The 24,425-nt window shown below is 33.2% G+C and overlaps 1 long non-coding RNA gene across 7 annotated transcripts; it reads right to left on the bottom strand.

Moving 5' to 3' along the window:
- Positions 1 to 20,925: 20,925 nt before the first annotated feature.
- On the bottom strand, positions 20,926 to 24,135 carry LOC139852336 (uncharacterized). 7 transcript variants are annotated; one of them, XR_011761028.1, is made up of 5 exons: positions 23,822 to 24,135; positions 23,571 to 23,679; positions 22,367 to 22,900; positions 21,444 to 21,573; positions 20,926 to 21,253 (listed from the first exon to the last, which is right to left on the bottom strand). It is a non-coding gene; the product is annotated as an uncharacterized lncRNA (long non-coding RNA). The 7 variants fall into 7 exon arrangements; XR_011761023.1 differs by lacking the exon at positions 23,571 to 23,679 and having other exon boundaries at positions 21,444 to 21,915; XR_011761024.1 differs by lacking the exon at positions 23,571 to 23,679 and having other exon boundaries at positions 20,926 to 21,179; positions 23,822 to 24,133.
- Between the last annotated feature and the right edge of the window lie 290 nt (positions 24,136 to 24,425).

Genomic DNA, 24,425 nt, shown 5'->3' on the forward strand with positions numbered 1-24,425 from the left:
ACTTATGGCAAACACCGATTCAACCTTCTCGGTCCACCGTTTCAATCCGATCGGTCCTTCGGTTCCATTAAATTTCAAAGGTTTGCAGGCAGTGAATTCTTTATAGGTGCATCCTACACGATTTCCTGTACTGCTAGATCCAAGGTTATTGTTGGTATGTAGCGCAGCCTGTACTGCGGCTATGTTTGAAGCTAGAAAAGTACGGAATTCCTCTTCATTCATATTCACGGTGTGTCGAGTAGTCGGTACCATTTCCTTCAAAATAGTTAAATGGAACAAGTTAATCATACAGAATATTAAGAGTAGTTAATAGTATTTCGTAGCATAATATGAACTCATTTATAAAAGCTTTTTCTTCATATTAGCATTTTATAAGTTTAAATTCGGGTAGTACCTACCCGTTAAGTTCATACTTAGTAGCTAATATACAATTCAACTACTACAATTCTATATGAAAAACTGATTATAATAATATTTCGCGTTCAAACTTTTATACAATATTTTACAAACTTACAATACCGCTTATTTTACATAAAGCATGAAATATAGCACACAATAACTTTGATACAAGATAGTTGTGAAGATAATTCTAGCTAGTACACAAGTCGTTCAGCAAAGGCAATAAAGACACGTAATTCATACGTCCAGAAACAAGTCATGCATTCTGGTTTTACTAGGACTACTTCCCATCCTTGGTCTTGTGCAACATAACCGTTATGGCCGTTGATAAGACAGCGTGTTGTAACGTCGTCAAAGGGACGAGGGTTACGTAATGTCCAACAGTCCCGTAACAATCTAAAAACCTCATTTCTTACCCCAATTACCGACTCCGTCACTTGTGGAAACGTTTTGTTTAATAGTTGTAGCCCGATGTTCTTGTTCTCACTTTGGTGAGAAGAGAACATTACTAATCCGTAAGCATAACATGCTTCTTTATGTTGCATGTTAGCCGCTTTTTCTAAATCACGAAGTCCAATATTCGGATATATTGAGTCAAAATAATTTCTTAACCCGTTGCGTAAAATAGCATTTGGGTTCCCCGCAATATATGCGTCAAAGTAAACACATCGTAACTTATGGGTTTCCCAATGTGATATCCCCCATCTTTCAAACGAAAGTCTCTTATAAACCAAGACATTCTTGGAACGTTCTTCGAATGTCTTACAAACTGATCTCGCCTTAAATAGTTGTGCCGAGGAATTATGGCCGACTCTAGACAAGATTTCATCAATCATGTCTCCGGGTAGGTCTCTTAAAATATTGGGTTGTCTATCCATTTTGTGTTTTTAAACTGTAAAATAGACAAGAGTTAGATTCATAAAAAAATACTTATTAATACAAGCAATTTTTACATATATCATAAAGCATAAGAACATTATATTACATATATTACACCACACGAATACAACTATCTTATTCCGACTCGCTCGTTTCTTCTTCTTCAGTTTTGGTTCGTTTTGCCAAGTTTCTAGGGATATATGATGTTCCCCTAATACGAGCCGTCGTTGTCCACATTGGTTTAGAAAAACCTGGTGGTTTAGAGGTTCCCGGGTCATTGTTACAACTTAAGGACTTCGGGCGTTGACGATACATATAAAGTTCATCGGGGTTGGAATTAGATTTCTCTATTTTTATGCCCTTTCCCTTATTATTTTCTTTTGCCTTTTTAAATTCAGTTGGGGTAATTTCTATAACATCATCGGAATTCTCGTCGGAATCCGATTCATCGGAGAATTGGTAATCCTCCCAATATTTTGCTTCCTTGGCGGAAACACCATTGACCATAATTAACCTTGGTCGGTTGGTTGAGGATTTTCTTTTACTTAACCGTTTTATTATTTCCCCCACCGGTTCTATTTCTTCATCCGGTTCCGATTCTTCTTCCGGTTCCGATTCTTCTTCCGGTTCCGACTCTTCTTCCGGTTCCTCTTCGGGAACTTGTGAATCAGTCCACGAATCATTCCAATTTACATTTGACTCTTCATTATTATTAGGTGAGTCAATGGGACTTGTTCTAGAGGTAGACATCTATCACATAATATCAAACGCGTTAAGAGATTAATATATCACATAATATTCACATGTTAAAAATATATAGTTTCCAACAAAATTTGTTAAGCAATCATTTTTCAAGTAAACGCGGTCGAAGTCCAGACTCACTAATGCATCCTAACAAACTCGATAAGACACACTAATGCAAAATTCTGGTTCTCTAAGACCAACGCTCTGATACCAACTGAAATGTCCCGTTCTTATTGATTAAAAACGTTCCATATTAATTGATTTCTTTGCGAGGTTTTGACCTCTATATGAGACATTTTTCAAAGACTGCATTCATTTTTAAAACAAACCATAACCTTTATTTCATAGATAAAGGTTTTAAAAAGCTTTACGTAGATTATCAAATAATGATAATCTAAAATATCCTGTTTACACACGACCATTACATAATGATTTACAATACAAATATGTTATAACAAAATAAGTTTCTTGAATGCAGTTTTTACACAATATCATACAAGCATGGACTCCAAATCTCGTCCTTATTTAAGTATGCGACAGCGGAAGCTCTTAATAATCACCTGAGAATAAACATGCTTAAAACGTCAACAAAAATGTTGGTGAGTTATAGGTTTAACCTATATATATCAAATCATAATAATAGACCACAAGATTTCATATTTCAATACACATCCCATACATAGAGATAAAAATCATTCATATGGTGAACACCTGGTAACCGACATTAACAAGATGCATATATAAGAATATCCCCATCATTCCGGGACACCCTTCGGATATGATATAAATTTCGAAGTACTAAAGCATCCGGTACTTTGGATGGGGTTTGTTAGGCCCAATAGATCTATCTTTAGGATTCGCGTCAATTAGGGTGTCTGTTCCCTAATTCTTAGATTACCAGACTTAATAAAAAGGGGCATATTCGATTTCGATAATTCAACCATAGAATGTAGTTTCACGTACTTGTGTCTATTTTGTAAATCATTTATAAAACCTGCATGTATTCTCATCCCAAAAATATTAGATTTTAAAAGTGGGACTATAACTCACTTTCACAGATTTTTACTTCGTCGGGAAGTAAGACTTGGCCACTGGTTGATTCACGAACCTATAACAATATATACATATATATATCAAAGTATGTTCAAAATATATTTACAACACTTTTAATATATTTTGATGTTTTAAGTTTATTAAGTCAGCTGTCCTCGTTAGTAACCTACAACTAGTTGTCCACAGTTAGATGTACAGAAATAAATCAATAAATATTATCTTGAATCAATCCACGACCCAGTGTATACGTATCTCAGTATTGATCACAACTCAAACTATATATATTTTGGAATCAACCTCAACCCTGTATAGCTAACTCCAACATTCACATATAGAGTGTCTATGGTTGTTCCGAAATATGTATAGATGTGTCGACATGATAGGTCGAAACATTGTATACGTGTCTATGGTATCTCAAGATTACATAATATACAATACAAGTTGATTAAGTTATGGTTGGAATAGATTTGTTACCAATTTTCACGTAGCTAAAATGAGAAAAATTATCCAATCTTGTTTTACCCATAACTTCTTCATTTTAAATCCGTTTTGAGTGAATCAAATTGCTATGGTTTCATATTGAACTCTATTTTATGAATCTAAACAGAAAAGTATAGGTTTATAGTCGGAAAAATAAGTTACAAGTCGTTTTTGTAAAGGTAGTCATTTCAGTCGAAAGAACGACGTCTAGATGACCATTTTAGAAAACATACTTCCACTTTGAGTTTAATCATAATTTTTGGATATAGTTTCATGTTCATAATAAAAATCATTTTCTCAGAATACCAACTTTAAAATCAAAGTTTATCATAGTTTTTAATTAACTAACCCAAAACAGCCCGCGGTGTTACTACGACGGCGTAAATCCGGTTTTACGGTATTTTTCGTGTTTCCAGGTTTTAAATCATTAAGTTAGCATATCATATAGATATAGAACATGTGTTTAGTTGATTTTAAAAGTCAAGTTAGAAGGATTAACTTTTGTTTGCGAACAAGTTTAGAATTAACTAAACTATGTTCTAGTGATTACAAGTTTAAACCTTCGAATAAGATAGCTTTATATGTATGAATCGAATGATGTTATGAACATCATTACTACCTTAAGTTCCTTGGATGAACCTACTGGAAAAGAGAAAAATGGATCTAGCTTCAATGGATCCTTGGATGGCTCAAAGTTCTTGAAGCAAAATCATGACACGAAAACAAGTTCAAGTAAGATCATCACTTGAAATAAGATTGTTATAGTTATAGAAATTGAACCAAAGTTTGAATATGATTATTACCTTGTATTAGAATGATAACCTACTGTAAGAAACAAAGATTTCTTGAGGTTGGATGATCACCTTACAAGATTGGAAGTGAGCTAGCAAACTTGAAAGTATTCTTGATTTTATGAAACTAGAACTTTTAGAATTTATGAAGAACACTTAGAACTTGAAGATAGAACTTGAGAGAGATCAATTAGATGAAGAAAATTGAAGAATGAAAGTGTTTGTAGGTGTTTTTGGTCGTTGGTGTATGGATTAGATATAAAGGATATGTTATTTTGTTTTCATGTAAATAAGTCATGAATGATTACTCATATTTTTGTAATTTTATGAGATATTTCATGCTAGTTGCCAAATGATGGTTCCCACATGTGTTAGGTGACTCACATGGGCTGCTAAGAGCTGATCATTGGAGTGTATATACCAATAGTACATACATCTAAAAGCTGTGTATTGTACGAGTACGAATACGGGTGCATACGAGTAGAATTGTTGATGAAACTGAACGAGGATGTAATTGTAAGCATTTTTTTTTAAGTAGAAGTATTTTGATAAGTGTATTGAAGTCTTTCAAAAGTGTATAAATACATATTAAAACACTACATGTATATACATTTTAACTGAGTCGTTAAGTCATCGTTAGTCGTTACATGTAAGTGTTGTTTTGAAACCTTTAAGTTAACGATCTTGTTAAATGTTGTTAACCCAATGTTTATAATATCAAATGAGATTTTAAATTATTATATTATCATGATATTATCATGTATGAATATCTCTTAATATGATATATATACATTAAATGTCTTTACAACGATAATCGTTACATATATGTCTCGTTTAAAAATCATTAAGTTAGTAGTCTTGTTTTTACATATGTAGTTCATTGTTAATATACTTAATGATATGTTTACTTATCATAGTATCATGTTAACTATATATATAACCATATATATGTCATCATATAGTTTTTTTACAAGTTTTAACGTTCGTGAATCACCGGTCAACTTGGGTGGTCAATTGTCTATATGAAACCTATTTCAATTAATCAAGTCTTAACAAGTTTGATTGCTTAACATGTTGGAAACATTTAATCATGTAAATATCAATCTCAATTAATATATATAAACATGGAAAAGTTCGGGTCACTACACGCGCCTAGCTTCCAAGTCGAACACCGTCACTTCCATGCTTTCTATTTGACTCTCGAGTCTATGAATTAGTTCTACCCATTCTTCCGTAAGGTTTATCAATTCATGATATTTAGTTCGAAGTCTTCTAACTTCTTCTAATAATCCTATCTGATTAGAATTCGGGAGTAAAGGACGAATCCTGTCTTTAACTACATCGAGTTGACCTTCGAGGCGGAAAATTCTTGCGAAAAGAGTGAAAACGGTGTTGCGAACAGGTTCGCCGATAAGCGGATCGAGTACTCTGACGTTAGGTGGCAAGTTTGGCTCGTGATATGGAGTACCTTCTTCATTTCTCCATATGGTAAGTATCTCGCGAACCCATCCCCACTTTCTAAAGAAATCACGGTAGTTGATCGGTGGGTGTGCTCCCGTCACACTGTCTTCGAAGCTGGAGGAACTTGGTCTATTCGAAGAGGCTATCTTACGCGATCACAGGATGTTATGAAATGATTTTTGTTATGAATTGAGGGCTGAATACTGGATGATATCTCCATCTTCCCGAATACATATATATAGCAAAAAGATTCCGTAATTTACGGAGGAAATTTCGAAAAGTGCCAAATAAGATTCATGATAATAGATATGATATGATATGATCCGTCTATACACCGTGTATGCAATAAATGCAAAAACACGTGTCAAGACTTAGGAATGATAAACATATAATTTTCCACTAGGAATGATAAACAAAACTTATAATATGCAGCTAAGGTCGAAGTCCAGAATTGCTAATGCATCCTAACAACTATCAGTTAGACACACTAATGCAAGACCTGGTTCGCTAAGACCACCGCTCTGATACCAACTGTGATAGCCCGTCCTAATCCACTGGATGAAGTCATCAACATTTGGTCCCATTGCGAGGTATGTAGTGACCCAAACTTTTCCATGTTTATATATATTAAATGAAATTGATATTTACATGATTAAGTGTTTCCAACATGTTAAGTAATCAAACTTGTTATGACTTGATTAATTGAAATATGTTTCATATAGACAATTGACCATCCAAGTTGACCAGCGATTCACGAACGTTAAAACTTGTAAAAACTATATGATGACTTATATATATATATATATATATATATATATATATATATATATATATATATATATATATATATATATATATATATATATATATATATATATATATATATATATATAGTTAACATGATATTATGATAAGTAAGTATCTCATTAGGTATTTTAACAATGAGTTATATGCATAAAAATGAGTCTATTGAATTAAGAAACTCAAAAACGATATATATAACGATTATCGTTATAACAACATCTTATTAATTACATATGAATCATATTAAGATATTATTACACTATATTTAAACATGATAAATGATAAGTAAACGTATCATTAAGTGTATTAACAATGAACTACATATATAAAAACAAGACTACTAACTTAAGGATTTCGAAATGAGACATATATGTAACGATTATCATTGTAACGACATTTAATTGTATATATATCATATTAAGATATATTAATACATCATAATATCATGATAATGAAATAATTTAACATCTCATTAGATATAATAAACAATGGGTTAACAACATTTAACAAGATCGTTAACTTAAAGGTTTCAAAACAACACTTACATGTAACGACTAACGATGACTTAACGACTCAGTTAAAATGTATATACATGTAGTGTTTTAATATGTATTTGTACACTTTTGAAAGACTTTAAGACACTTATCAAAGTACTTCTACTTAACAAAAATGCTTACAATTACATCCTCATTCATTTTCATCAACAATTCTACTCGTATGCACTCGTATTTGTACTCGTACAATACACAGCTTCTAAATGTATTTACTATTGGTATATACACTCCAATGATCAGCTCTTAGCAGCCCATGTGATTCACCTAACCATTTGGGAACCATCATTTAACATCTAGCATGAAATATCTCACAAAATAACAAACTAATGGAGCCTATATGATGGATCAAAGTTCATGTGAATGAGGGTGTACACAAACACTTTCATTTTGCAACTTACATGCATCAAACTACTCTCTCTCAAGTGTTCTTCTATTGTTCTAAGTTTTCTTCATCATCTTAATCAAAATCTAGCTCAATCTAGTTCATAAATCCATACATAAACCAAGTTATAAAACAACTACTCAAGAACACACCAACAACACTTCCAAGTTTGCTAGCTTACTTTCAATCTTGGAAATCCACTTTGAGTGATCATCCAACCTCAAGAAATCTTTCTTATTTACAGTAAGATATCTTTCTAATACAAGGTAATACTCATACTCAAACTTTGATTCAATTTCTATAACTATAACAATCTTATTTCGAGTAGAAATCTTACTTGAAATTGTTTTCGTGTCATGATTTTGCTTCAAGAACTCTCAAGCCATCCAAGGATCCTTTAAAGCTACATCTATTTTTCTCATTTCCAGTAGGTTTATCCATAAAACCTGAGGTAGTAATAATTTTCATAACATCATTCGATTCATATATATAAAACTACCTTATTCGAAGGTTTAAACTTGTAATCACTAGAACATAGTTTTTTAATTCTAAACTTGTTCGCAAACAAAAGTTAATCCTTCTAACTTGACTTTTAAAATCAACTAGACACATGTTCTATATCTATAAGATATGCTAACTTAATGATTTAAAACCTGAAAATACGAAAAACACCGTAAAATCGGATATACGCCGTCGTAGTAACACCGCGGGCTGTTTTGGGTTAGTTAATTAAAAACTATGATAAATTTTGATTTAAAAGTTGTTCTTCTTGTAAAATGAATTTTATTATGAACATGAAACTATATCCAAAAATCATGGTTAAACTCAAAGTGGAAGTATGTTTTTCAAAATGGTCATCAAGACGTCGTTCTTTCGACTGAAATGACTACCTTTACAAAAACGAATTGTAATCTGTATTTCCGACTATAAACTTATATTTTTTTGTTTAGATTCATAAACTTAAGTTCAATATAAAACCATAGAAACTTGAATCACTTAAAACGTATTTTAAAACGAAGAAGTTATGGGTAAAACAAGATTGGATAATTTTGCTTGTTGTAGCTACGTGAAAATTGGTAACAAATCTATATTAACCATATCCTAGCTAACTTATATTGTATAATACATGTATTCTAATATATTATGTAATCTTGGGATACCATAGACACGTATACAAATGTTTTGACATATCATATCGACCCATGTATATATATTATTTGGAACAACCATAGACACTCTATATGCAGTAATGTTTGAGTTAGCTATACAGGGTTGAGGTTGATTCCAAAAATGTATATACTTTGAGTTGTGAGCTAGCCTGAGACGTGTATACACTGGGTCGTGGATTGATTCAAGATAATTTATAGCAATTTATTTCTGTACATCTAACTGTGGACAACTAGTTGTAGGTTACTAACGAGGACAGCTGACTTAATAAACTCAAATCATTAAAACATATTAAAAATGTTGTAAATATATTTTAAACATACTTTGAAATATGTACATATTTGTTATAGGTTCGTGAATCGACCAGTGGCCAAGTCTTACTTCCCGACGAAGTAAAAATCTGTGAAAGTGAGTTATAGTCCCACTTTTAAAATCTAATATTTTTGGGATGAGAATACATGCAGTTTTTATAAATGTTTTACAAAATAGACACAAGTACGTGAAACTACATTCTATGGTTGAATTATTAAACAGAATATGCCCCTTTTTAGTCTGGTAATCTAAGAATTAGGGAACAGACACCCTAATTGACGCGAATCCTAAAGATAGATCTATTGGGTTCAACAAACCCCATTTAAAGTACAGGATGCTTTAGTACTTCGAATTTATCATGTTCGAAGGGAGTCCCAGAATGGTAGGGGATATTCTATATGCATCTTGTTAAGGTCGATTACCAGGTGTTCACCATATGAATGATTTTTATCTCTATGTATGGGATGTATATTGAAATATGAAATCTTGTGGTCTATTATTGCGATTTGATAAATATATAGGTTAAACCTATGACTCTCCAATATTTTTGTTGATGTTTAAAGCATGTTTATTCTCAGGTGATTATTAACAGCTTTCGCTGTTGCATGCTAAAATATGGACAAGATTTGGTGTCAGCATGCTTGTATAATATTGTTTAAAACTGCATTCGAGATTTACTTTGTTGTAACATATTAATATTGTAAACCAATATGTATTGGTAGTGTGTAAGTGTGATATTTTTAGATTATCATTTCTGGATAATCTAGGTGGTGTCCTTTTAACCATGTCGATAAAATAAAGGTTATGGTTTGTTTTAAAAACGAATGCAGTCTTTGAAAAATGTCCCATGTAGAGGTCAAAACCTCGCAACGAAATCAATTAATATGGAACGTTTATAATCATTATGAACGGGACATTTCAGTTGGTATCCGGGCGTTGGTCTTAGAGAACTAGAAATTTGCATTAGTGTGTCTTATCGAGTTTGTTAGGATACATTAGTGAGTCTGGACTTCGACGGTGTTTTTTTAAAAAAACGATTGCTTAACACTTTTGTTGGAACTATAAATTATTAACATGTAAATATTATGTGATATATTAACCTCTTAATGTGTTTGATATTGTGTGATAGATGTCTACCACTAGTACAAATCCCATCGACTCACCTAATAATAATGAAGAGTCGAATATACTTTGGGAAGATTCATAAATTCCCGAAGAGGAACCCGAAGAGGAGGAACCGGAAGAGGAGGAACCGGAAGAAGAGGAACCGGAAGATGAGGAACCAGAAGAAGAAGAGGTTCCGGAGGAAGAAATATTGATACCTACAGTAAATCGATTAAATAAAAGAAAATCCTCAACCAACGGACCAAAGTCAATAATGGTCAATGGTGTTTCCGTCGAGGAAGCAAAATATTGGGAAGATTACTAATTTTTCGATGAATCGGATCCCGATGAGGATTCCAATGATGATATAGAAATTACCTCAACATAATTTAATAAAGCAAAAGAAAATAATAAGGGAAAAGGTATAAAAATAGAGAAACCTAATTCCAACCCCAATGAACTTTATATGTATCGGCAACATCCGTATTTCCTAAAATGTAACAATAACCCGGGAACCTCTAAACCACCAGGTTTTTCTAAACCATTGTGGAAAATGACGGTTCGTATTAGAGGAACACCATATATCCCTAGAAAATTAGGAAAACGAACCAAGTCCGAAGAAGAAGAAACCAGTGATTCAGATTAGAGGGTTGTAATTATGTTGTGTATTATATGTATTGTAGTGTGCTTGTACTTTAATGTTCTATGTAAAAATTTCTTGTATTGTTTGTTAATTATTTTTTATGAATCTAATCCTTGTCTATTTTACAGTATAAAAACACAAAATGGACGTTAAGGGTAGACAACCGAATATTTTAGAAGACCTACCAGAGAATATGATTGATGAAATCTTGTCTAGAGTCGGTCAGAATTCATCAGCACAATTAGTTATGGCGAAATTAACTTGTCAAACATTTGAAAGACTTTCCAGAAATGTCTTAGTTTATAAAAGGCTTTCCTTTAATAGGTGGGGTATATCACATTGGGGAGACTGTAAATTACGCCGTGTTTTCTTTAAAGCATTAAATACGGGGATCCCAAATGCAATTCTAAAGTGAGAAAAATAATATCGGATTACTACTATTAAATGAAACATTCCCACAAGTGACGGATTCAGTAGTTGCGGTGAGAAACAAGGTTTTTAGATTATTACGGGGCTGTTGGACATTACGAAACCCTCGTCCTTTTGACGACATTACAACATGCTGCTTAGCCAACGGTCACAACGGTTATTTTCCACAAGATCAAGGATGGGAAATAATACTAGTAAAACCCGAATGCATGACTTGTTTTTGGACTTATGAATTACGTGTCTTTATTTCTTTTGCTGAACGACTTGCGTATTAACTAGAATTGCCTTTATAGCTACCGAGTAGCAAAGTTATTATGCGCTATATTTCATCCTATATGTATAATAGCGGTATTGTAAGTTTGTAAAATATTGTATAAAATTTGAACGCGAAATATTATTATAATCAGTTTTTTCATATAGAATTGTAGTAGTTGAATTGTATATTAGCTACTAAGTATGAACTTAACGGGTAGGTACTACCCGAATTAAAACTATAAAATGCTAATATGAAGAAAAAGCTTTTATAAATGAGTTCATACTATGCTACGAAATACTATTGACTACTCTTAAAATTCTATATGATTAACTTAATTCTTTTGGGCTATTTTTGAAGGAAATGGCACCGACGACTCGTCAGAATTTGAACATGAGCGAGGAAGACTTTCGTGTTTTCCTTGCAGCAAACATAGCCGCAGTACAGGCTGCGATGCAAAATAACAATAACTCTAGATCTAGCAGTGGAACTAATTCTGCAAGAAATCGTGTAGGATGCTCCTACAAGGAATTCACTACCTGCAAACCTTTGGAATTTGATGGAACCGAAGGACCAGTTGGATTGAAATGGTGGATCGAGAAGATCGAATCAGTGTTTGCCGTAAGTAAGTGTACTGAAGAGGAAAAAGTTAAGTACGCTACGCATACCTTCACAGGTACTGCATTAAGATGGTGGAACACCTATCTTGAACAGGTAGGACAAAATGCTGCTTACGCACTACCGTGGTCGGCATTCAAGCAATTGATGAACGAGCAGTACCGTCCTAGAAACGAAGTCAATAAGCTCAAGGTAGAACTTAGAGAGTTACAAACACAAGGGTTCCACATTACCACATATGAACGACGATTTACAGAGTTGTGCCTATTGTGTCCGAGAGCGTTCGAAGATGAAGAAGAGAAGATCGACGCGTTTGTAAAAGGGTTACCAGTAAGGATTCAAAAAGATGTGAGTTCACACAAGCCCGCTTCCATACAGAAGGTAATTCGAATGGCTCATAAAGTCATAAATCAGACTGAGGGGGGAATTAAAGAGCAGGCGGCCGAAGAAGCCAACACGAAACAACTAAAGAGGAAGTGGGAGGAAAACGGTGACAAGAGTCACCAGTACAACAACAATAACAATTACAACCACAACCGCAACAACAATTACAACAATAACCGCAATCCTAACAATAACTACAACAAACATCCCAACAACAGCAACAACTACAACAACCGTTTCAACAAAAATAACATTCCCAACAACAACCTCAATAACAACAAACAACAGAAACAACCATGCTTCAGGTGTGCAGAGTACCATCTGAATGCGTTTTGCACAACATTTTGCACCAAGTGTAAGAGAAGTGGTCATGGCGCGACAAAATGTGAGATTTACGGACCAAAGAACAACAAAAATAAAGAAACAAATAATGTCGGAACAAAGAATGCCGACGTAGTTTGTTATAAATGTGGAAAACCGGGCCACATTATTAGAAATTACCCAAACCAAGGGAATACTAATGGGCAAGGACGCGGGAGAGTTTTCAATATTAATACGACAGAAGCGTAGAAACATCCGGAGCTTGTTACGGGTACGTTTCGTATTGATAATACATCTGCTTATATTTTATTTGATTCGGGTGCGGATAGAAGCTATATGAGTAGATATTTTTGTGCTAAATTAAGTCGTCCACTGACTCCTTTGGATAATAAATTTTTACTCGAATTAGCAAACGGTAAATTAATTTCAGCAGATAATATATGTCGGGAGAGAGAAATTAAACTGGGGGATGAAACGTTTAAAATTGATTTAATACCAGTCGAGTTAGGGAGTTTTGATTTAATAATTGGCATGGACTGGTTGAAAAAGGTGAGAGCAGAGGTCGTTTGTTACAAAAATGCGATTCGCATTATGCGTGAAAAAGGAAATCTTTAATGGTGTACGGAGAAAAGAACAACGCGAAATTAAATCTTATTAGTAGTTTGAAGGCGCAAAAACTAATAAGAAAAGGTTGTTACATCATTCTAGCACACATCGAGGAAGTTAAACCTGAAGAAAAGAACATCAGTGATGTTCCCGTCGCAAAAGAATTTCCCGATGTAATTTCGAAAGTATTACAGGGATTACCCCCACATCGATCCATTGAATTTCAAATAGACCTTGTACCAGGAGGTGCACCAATAGCTCGTGCTCCATACAGACTCGCACCCAGCGAAATGAAAGAATTACAAAGTCAGTTACAGGAACTTTTAGAGCGTGGTTTCATTCGACCAAGCACATCACCGTGGGGAGCTCCTGTTTTGTTTGTCAAGAAGAAGGATGGTACATTTAGGTTGTGTATCGACTACCGAGAGTTGAACAAACTTACCATCAAGAACCGCTACCCATTACCGAGAATCGACGACTTATTTGATCAACTACAAGGCTCGTCGGTTTATTCAAAGATTGATTTACGTTCTCGGTATCATTAAATGCGGGTGAAGGAGGATGACATTCCAAAGACTACTTTTAGAACGCGTTACGGTCATTACGAGTTTATAGTTATGTCGTTTGGATTGACTAACGCACCAGCTGTGTTCATGGATCTCATGAACCGAGTGTGTGGACCATACCTTGACAAGTTTGTCATTATTTTCATTGATGACATACTTATTTACTCAAAGAATGACCAAGAGCACGAAGAACATTTGAGAAAAGTGCTAGAGTTGTTAAGGAAAGAAAAACTGTACGCTAAGTTTTCAAAGTGTGCATTTTGGTTGGAAGAAGTTCAATTCCTCGGACACATAGTGAACAAAGAAGGTATTCAGGTGGATCCAGCAAAGATTGAAACTGTTAAAAAGTGGGAAACCCCAAAAACTCCGAAGCATATACGTCAATTTTTAGGACTAGCTAGTTACTACAGAAGGTTCATCCAAGATTTTTCCAGAATAGCAAAACCCTTGACTGCATTAACGCATAAAGGGAGGAAATTTGAATGGAAGGATGAACAAGAGAAAGCGTTACAATTGTTAAAGAAAAAGTTACCTGAAGGGAATGATGATTTTTTAATATATTGTGACGCCTCAAAGAAAGGTCTCGGTTGTGTATTAATGCAACGAACGAAGGTAATTGCTTATGCGTCTAGACAATTAAAGATTCACGAGCATAATTATACGACACATGATTTGGAATTAGGCACGGTTGTTTTTGCATTAAAGACTTGGAGGCACTACTTATATGGGGTCAAATGTATTATATATACCGACCACAAAAGTCTTCAACACATATTTAATCAGAAACAATTGAACTTGAGGCAGCGCAGGTGGATTGAATTGTTGAATGATTACGAATTTGAGATTCGTTACCACCCGGGGAAGGCAAATGTGGTAGCCGACGCCTTGAGCAGAAAGGACAGAGAACCCATTCGGGTAAAAGCTATGAATATAATGATTCACACTAACCTTACTACTCAAATAAAGGAGGCGCAACAAGGAGTTTTAAAAGAGGGAAAATTTAAGGATGAAATACCCAAAGGATCGGAGAAGCATCTTAATATTCGGGAAGACAGAACCCGGTATAGGGCTGAAAGAATTTGGGTACCAAAATTTGGAGATATGAGAGAAATGGTACTTAGAGAAGCTCATAAAACCATATATCAATACATCCTGGAACGGGGAAGATGTACAAGGATCTCAAGAAACATTTTTGGTGGCTGGGTATGAAAGCCGATGTTACTAAATACGTAGGAGAATGTTTGATGTGTTCTAAGGTCAAAGCTGAGCATCAGAAACCATCAGGTCTACTTCAACAACCAAAAATCCCGGAATGGAAATGGGAAAACATTATCATGGATTTCATCACTAAATTGCCAAGGACTGCAAGTGGTTTTGATACTATTTGGGTAATAGTTTATCGTCTCACCAAATCAGCACACTTCTTACCAATAAGAGAAGATGACAAGATGGAGAAGTTAGCACGACTGTATTTGAAGGAAGTCGTCTCCAGACATGGAATACCAATTTCTATTATCTCTGATAGGGATGGCAGATTTATTTCAAGATTCTGGCAGACATTATAGCAAGCATTAGGAACACGTCTAGACAAGAGTACTGCCTATCATCCACAAACTGATGGGTAGAGCGAAAGAACGATACAAACGCTTGAAGACATGCTACGAGCATGTGTTATTGATTTCGGAAACATTTGGGATCGACATCTATCGTTAGCAGAATTTTCCTACAACAACAGCTACCATTCAAGCATTGAGATGACGCCGTTTGAAGCACTTTATGGTAGAAAGTGCAGGTCTCCGATTTTTTGGAGTGAAGTGGGGGATAGACAGATTACGGGTCCAGATATAATACAAGAAACTACCGAGTAGATCATCCAAATTCAACAACACTTGAAAACCGCCCAAAGTCGACAAAAGAGCTACGCTGACATTAAAAGAAAAGATATATAATTTGAAATTGGAGAGATGGTCATGCTTAAAGTTGCACCTTGGAAAGGCGTTGTTCGATTTGGTAAACGAGGGAAATTAAATCCAAGGTATATTGGACCATTCAAGATTATTGATCGTGTCGGACCAGTAGCTTACCGACTTGAGTTACCTCAACAACTCGCAGCTGTACATAACATTTTCCACGTCTCGAATTTGAAGAAATGTTTTGCTAAAGAAGATCTCACTATTCCGTTAGACGAAATCCAAATCAACGAAAAACTTCAATTCATCGAAGAACCCGTCGAAATAACGGATCGTGAGGTTAAAAGACTTAAGCAAAACAAGATACCAATTGTTAAGGTTTTACGGAATGCTCGTAGAGGACCCGAGTTCACCTGGGAATGAGAAGATCAGATGAAGAAGAAATACCCGCACTTATTTCCAGAAGATACGTCAACACCTCCAACTGCTTAAAATTTCGGGACGAAATTTATTTAACGGGTAGGTACTGTAGTGACCCGAACTTTTCCATGTTTATATATATTAAATGAAATTGATATTTACATGATTAAGTGTTTCCAACATGTTAAGCAATCAAACTTGTTATGACTTGATTAATTGAAATAGGTTTCATATAGACAATTGACCATCCAAGTTGACCAGCGATTCACGAGCGTTAAAACTTGTAAAAATTATATGATGACTTATATATGGATATATATATATATATATATATATATATATATATATATATATATATATATATATATATATATATATATATATATATATATATATATATATATATATATATAGTTAACATGATATTATGATAAGTAAGTATCTCATTAGGTATTTTAACAATGAATTATATACATAAAAATGAGACTATTGAATTAAGAAACTCGAAAACGATATATATAACGATTATCGTTATAACAACGTCTTATTAATTACATATGAATCATATTAAGATATTGTTACACTATATTTAAACATGATAAATGATAAGTAAACATATCATTAAGTGTATTAACAATGAACTACATATGTAAAAACAAGACTACTAACTTAAGGATTTCGAAATGAGACATATATGTAACGATTATCGTTGTAACGACATTTAATTGTATATATATCATATTAAGATATATTAATACATCATAATATCATGATAATGAAATAATTTAACATCTCATTAGATATAATAAACAATGGGTTAACAACATTTAACAAGATCGTTAACTTAAAGGTTTCAAAACAACACTTACATGAAACGACTAACGATGACTTAACGACTCAGTTAAAATGTATATACATGTAGTGTTTTAATATGTATTTATACACTTTTGAAAGACTTTAAGACACTTATCAAAGTACTTCTACTTAACAAAAATGCTTACAATTACATCCTCATTCATTTTCATCAACAATTCTACTCGTATGCACTCGTATTTGTACTCGTACAATACACAACTTCTAAATGTATTTACTATTGGTATATACACTCCAATGATCAGCTCTTAGCAGCCCATGTGATTCACCTAACCATTTGGGAACCATCATTTAACATCTAGCATGAAATATCTCATAAAATAACAAACTAATGGAGCCTATATGATGGATCAAAGTTCACGTGAATGAGGGTGTACACAAACACTTTCATTTTGCAACTTACATGCATCAAACTACTCTCTCTCTCAAGTGTTCTTCCTTTGTTCTAAGTGTTCTTCATCATCTTCTTCAAAATATAGCTCAATCTAGTTCATAAATCCATACATAAACTAAGTTACAAAACAACTACTCAAGAACACACCAACAACACTTCCAAGTTTGCTAGCTTACTTTCAATCTTGCAAATCCACTTTGAGTGATCATACAACCTCAAGAAATCTTTCTTATTTACAGTAAGATATCTTTCTAAAACAAGGTAATACTCATACTCAAACTTTGATTCAATTTCTATAACTATAACAATCTTATTTCGAGTGAAAATCTTACTTGAACTTGTTTTCGTGTCATGATTTTGCTTCAAGAACTCTCAAGCCATCCAAGGATCCTTTGAAGCCAGATCTATTTTTCTCATTTCCAGTAGGTTTATCCATAAAACCTGAGGTAGTAATGATGTTCATAACATCATTCGATTCCTATATATAAAACTACCTTATTCGAAGGTTTAAACTTGTAATCACTAGAACAAATTTTAGTTAATTCTAAACTTGTTCGCAAACAAAAGTTAATCCTTCTAACTTGTCTTTTAAAATCAACTAGACACATGTTCTATATCTATATGATATGCTAACTTAATGATTTAAAACCTGAAAACATGAAAAACACCGTAAAACCGGATATACGCCGTCGTAGTAACACCGCGGGCTGTTTTGGGTTAGTTAATTAAAAACTATGATAAACTTTGATTTAAAAGTTGTTCTTCTGGGAAAATGAATTTTATTATGAACATGAAACTATATCCAAAAATCATGGTTAAACTCAAAGTGGAAGTATGTTTTTCAAAATGGTCATCAAGACGTCGTTCTTTCGACTGAAATGACTACCTTTACAAAAACGACTTGTAATCTGTATTTCTGACTATAAACTTATATTATTTTTTGTTTAGATTCATAAACTTAAGTTCAATATGAAACCATAGCAACTTGAATCACTTAAAACGGATTTAAAACGAAGAAGTTATGGGTAAAACAAGATTGGATAATTTTGCTTCACTACAAGAAAAATGCTCCTATAGGACCTTTTTTTCTGAGACCTAGTAAAATATGGTCCTAAATGCTACTTACATAGGACCAAACAATATTTAGGTCCTTTTATGAGCTACTCTTTTAGAGTATGGTCCTATTATGAGGTACTCTTTTAGAGTAGGGTCCTATGATGAGATACGCTTTTAGAGTAGGTCCCATAATCATATATTTTCATAGGACACTTAAAAAGTAGATCCTAATAGAGGATCTTATAAGACATTTATTTAATAGAGTCTCATTATATGTTTATGTAATAGGACACTTAATATGAACGTCATATTAAATATATCTTTAGAGGCCAATTATTTCTGAGAGTCTTATTAAATTGTATCATGTTAGGAATTTTGGTACTTATGTCCTATAAATTTATGTTATTAAGACACATTATACGACGGTCATATGAAATGTACCTTTATAGGACGTTTATTTTTGTGAGTCGTGTCATAGTAGAACATAATAGGACTTAATATGACTAACTGATATTTTTCTGGCTTAATGGTCATATGATTTCATAGGACACTTTAAGTGTGAACCATAAGATAGTATTTTATAAAACATTTATCGGCATAGTGTAGTATTACATGTTAATTTAATAGAACACCTTATATAAAAGTCATATGAAATAAACTCTAATAGGACATTTTTTTGTCATAGTCGTATTATAACATAAGCTAACAGGACATATGATATTTATGTTGTATCATTGTAAAATTTTAGGACACGTTAATTATAATTATCATATGATTTAATAGGACACTTTAAATGTGAATCATCAAATGGAACTTTATAAGACATATAACGATTTAGTGTCGCATTATGTGTTAATTTAATAGGACACCTTATAAAAAAGTCATATGAAATAAATTATCATAGGACATTTATTTTTCATAGTCGTATTATATCATAAGCTAACAGGACATGTGAGATATATGTCGTATCATTATAAATATTTAGGACACTTTGATTCTTTAATGTGACGGATGAGTTGTTGGAGTCCTAAATATCATATGATTTCATAGGACACTTTAATTGTGAATCATCAAATGGAACTTTATAAGACATTTAATGATTTAGTGTCGCAATATGTGTTTATTTAATAGGACATTTTATAAAAAAAAGTCATATGAAATAAACTATCATAGGACATTTATTTTTCATAGTCGTATTATATCATAAGCTAATAGGACATGTGAAATATATGTCGTATCATTATAAATATTTAGGACACTTTGATTCTTTAATGTGACGGATGAGTTGTTAGGGTCCTAAATATCATAGTATTTCATAGGACACTTTAATTGTGAATTATAAAATAGAACTTTACAAGGCATTTTTAACGGTTTAGTGTCGCATTATGTGTTTATTTAATAGGACACATTTTAAAATAGTCTTATAAAATAAAATATCATACGACATTTAATTGTCATAGTCGTATTATATCATTAGCTAATAGGACATTTGATATTTATGTCGTATCATTTTAAATTTTTAGGACACTTTGATTATTTAATGTGACGGATGAGTTGTTAGGGTCCTAATTATCATATGATCTCATTAGGACACTTTAATTGTGAATCATAATATGAAACTTTATAAGACATTTAACGGTTTAGTGTCGCATTATGTGTTCATTTAATAGGACACTTTATAAAAAAGTCATATAAAATAAACTATAATAGGACATTTATTTGGCATAGTCGTATTATATCATAAGTTAATAGGACATGTGATATTTATGTCGTATCATTGTAAGTTTTGGGAGACGTTGATTGTTTAATAAGACGAACGAGTTATTTGTGTCTTAATTATAATTATAATAAAGGACATAAGGAGTTTATATGTCCTCTGACATTGTTTTTGTTCCTATCTCTAGTAAGAGTTCATCAAGTGCAAGCGAAAATTTATCAAACCTAACAAATATAATTTGTTGCTTTCCAATAACACTATATAGTGTGTATAAAAAAACACACACGGACACATATTATAATGTCAGCAGCTATGAAGGCAAAACTATACAGTCACTACTACAAAAAAAGCAATAGTTAAGGACTTTAGGAATCGGTTTTAAAAACAGTTCCAGTGGATAGGGGTTTCCGAAGCAGAAATCGATTATAAAACTAGTCTCTAAACTTGACTTTGAGAACCGATTATTTCTAAAACATGTTCCATTCTCAAGAATATGTTTTGTATTTCACACGAATGTTATCCAGCTTGGTTGGTCAAGTGGAGTTATCAGTACGTTGGTGGCCAGGGTTCAAATCCCTTTCGCCTTTAACTTTTTTCTATTTAAATCTATACAATGTAATGCAAAGTATTTGGACAATCAATAATCACATAACAAAATAAACAATAAAAGTTCCTAAATGTGAAGAAAAAGTTTAATATCATTAGCACAAAAACACAGCTGAATGTAATCTTCATCTAAGCTAACCTATATCATTAAACTCCATTTAGCCATGCCTCTAGTTTTAGCTATTGGTTTTTCGTCTTCACTTCAAGTTCCACGTTATCAAACTCATTCGAATCTTAGTCTTCAGAGTCAATACTGTTACAGTCAACATAAATTAACAGCAAGGATATATAAGTTACTTCGTTACTAGCAAGCATATCCCCAATACTCTACAATAAATTTATGGATACAAACATGAATCTCATAGATAAACAGTCAACATGAACAGAATAATAATTGCATAAATGACCTTTTACCTTGAAAGATAAGACCTAACTTAATGAACTAAAAACAATTACTGTACTAATGAATTCTTCAACCATAAAATTCAAACAACAAGTAGAAGGAAAAGTAACATACTATAAGTATGTTGACTAATAGAAGAGAAGATTTTTCACATCAATTCTTTGCAACACACTTGGTGATTTTAGGCATTTTGTCGATTTTTGGCACAAGCCCTCTACATATTGTTATAACAAGAAATACACACCTGAGAAATCATGTGTCTGTATTAGTATATATCAACTCAGCGCCTGAGATACATGACACAACATTTATCCCGAGAGGTTAATACAAACATATAACGAAAGTTCAAGCCAATAAGAAAGTAAAACAACAGAGGCACATCAACATCGCTGCAATGAATACTTATTGGTGATCTGTCTCGACGATAAAACTGGCAAAACAGTTTCAAATAGACGACTACCCGAATGATCGCCACAATGATCATCACTATTGTTAGCTTTTCTTAATCTTTTTCTGCTTGACATACTTAAAACTATTGCTCTACAATTGATGATACAATACATAAACATGCAACACAAATGTGCAACTGCATACATAAGAAAGTAAACATAAGAAACTAACAACTCACTAAACAGAAAAACTACCTAAAAAATAGCAAGTATAATGCAAAAGAACCATCAAAAAGATATTTAACTAATCTACAAGATGTACATAGAGTGCATCAGTTTCACAAAAAGTATCACATAAACCTTTAGACCTCAAAGATATGAAGAGTATGTTATAGGCACAGAAACTCTTTTAGGACAAAATAAAACTCTGTTCAAGAGTGAAAACCCCTAAAGTTCATGATGATACGTCACAATTAAATATATGGAACATTAAAGTGCTGCAGATTTTCAAAATATATAAAACTAAGGGTCATAAAGGGTTGGTTATGACATGCACATTTAACTTTTCTAATGCATATAAATGTAAGATGAAAATATGATAATGACTAATAAATTATACTCCTCAATCTGTCACAAATTCCAGTATACCTGAGATCGATAGCTGCTGTTTCTCGCTTTTTATAGCGATATTCATTACGTGCAGTCATTCCACGCAGTCCACCTTGAATATGAATAGCCAAAAAGAATAAAAGTCTGTACACTTTTCTCTTGAGAAACTTGCGTGTATCTTTCTGCAGTCTCAGAGAAGCCACTTCTCTCTTTGGGTTCTTAAAATAATGGCGCCCAATTTGTCCCGAACTCATTTATTAAATGTAAAAACTCTCTAGTGCAAATTGTTGTATATAACAGAACAATAATTGGAGAAATTACCTAAAATCACTCCCTCAATAAATTATGTATATAACTGTTGCAAGTTGTATATATCAAATTGGAGAATTTACCTGTGAAACCGGTGAGCTCTCTAGAGCTGATGTTGTAATCGATGGTTGTTTTTGCAGTATCCAGTGGCAGACTAAGTGGATGTATTCCTAGTGACCCACCTTTTGTAAACTCTCGCTTCGATAACTCGGCTTGTCAGGCGGGTTAAGTTGTGCCAGAGGAGTCGACGTCGGTTGCGCCATGCTACCAATAAGCAAAACCACAGTTAGTACAAACGTGATACATATATTATCAATGAACACATAGATCGATAAAAAGCTACAGATTATTAACAAGCTGCTCATAAACAATGATAAAGTCGAAACCAAAATCAGTCAACCCAACAACCATGACATAGAAAAACACACAATAAGACTCACGTAACTAACAACTTCAAAAAAAGTCAGATTCCACTGTCCTAATACTCCTGTGATGTCCACAACTACCATACAAACCAACATCCATAAACATATATACGCATCAAACAACAAAACCGACACGAAACACCAGCCTGCCAGCTATAAACCAAAACACATAACTGCAGAAACGATATGATAAAAAGTATGCAATCATATTGACACGGCTATGAAACTTCAAAAGCGATATTCTAGTCTCTTAATGCCGCTATCATGTTCACAACAACCACATAAAACAACACCTATAAACATCTATGTGCATCAAATCAAAAATTCGACATGAAACGTCACAATACAAATATATTCAACAGCAATGATCAATAATCTGTATTACTCTCGCCATCGCAACCCAAATAAATGTAACAACTTATCCATAAAAATGAATTGAATAAAACCAGCAGAAAATGAAAAAGAAAACGAAAATCGGCAGCACAACAGGAAGATCAAAAACCACAAACCGTGTGAAATCGGATTAGGATGATGGGAAATAAGCGGATGGACAACGGAGAGATTTGATCTGTAATTTCTTTTTATCAAAACACGCATATGAAGTTTCAGTTATGCTCTCTGTATTCGAAAATTAAAGGTTGGAATATATGTTGCTTTAATCGAAATTAACAGGAAAAACAAAACCCTAACCCACGATTCAACGGTCTAGATTACCAACAAAAATATGCTAAAATCCTAAAATTCTATACTCATTGGTTACCTCGGGAAGCAGTGTCGTTGAAGACCCACACTGAAAACCATCGTCCGCCTCTTTCAACGTTAATTTTTTTCAGGGAATATCAGATAGAGAGGTAGGGTTTGTAATGACGATGTAGAAATGGAAGCGAGGCTCGTAAAGAGGCTATGTGTATACAATATTATCAAGGATAAGTAGGCTTGAAAAACTAGCGTTTTACCGGAATTTTTGGTGGGATTTTGTTGGTGTGTAGGCTTTTGGGAGATAGAGAAGATAAAGGAATCAGAAGATGACATATGCAGTTGGTGGGTCGATTCCTTTTAGAAATTTTTAACAAGTTCGCCATCAAATTTAACATTTTCATTTAGAGCCAAAATGAAAAATTATTGCGGTCATCATACGCAATAGGTATTTATATTTTTTGAACCGTGCAAAAAAATACTTGTAAACTGCAATAACCATCTATAACAAAATCCTTTTTAGAAAGAAAAAAAAAATATAGTTTTTCAAAAAATAAAAAATATTAAAATTCACTAATATACAACAACAATAAAATCTAATACCACATAAGTGGTGTATGAGGAGGTGAGATGTAGACAATCTTTCCACTATCCGAAAATAAAGACAA

This window comes from Rutidosis leptorrhynchoides, chromosome 6, assembly GCF_046630445.1.
Source record: "Rutidosis leptorrhynchoides isolate AG116_Rl617_1_P2 chromosome 6, CSIRO_AGI_Rlap_v1, whole genome shotgun sequence".
In the NCBI taxonomy this organism is placed as follows: Eukaryota; Viridiplantae; Streptophyta; class Magnoliopsida; order Asterales; family Asteraceae; genus Rutidosis; species Rutidosis leptorrhynchoides.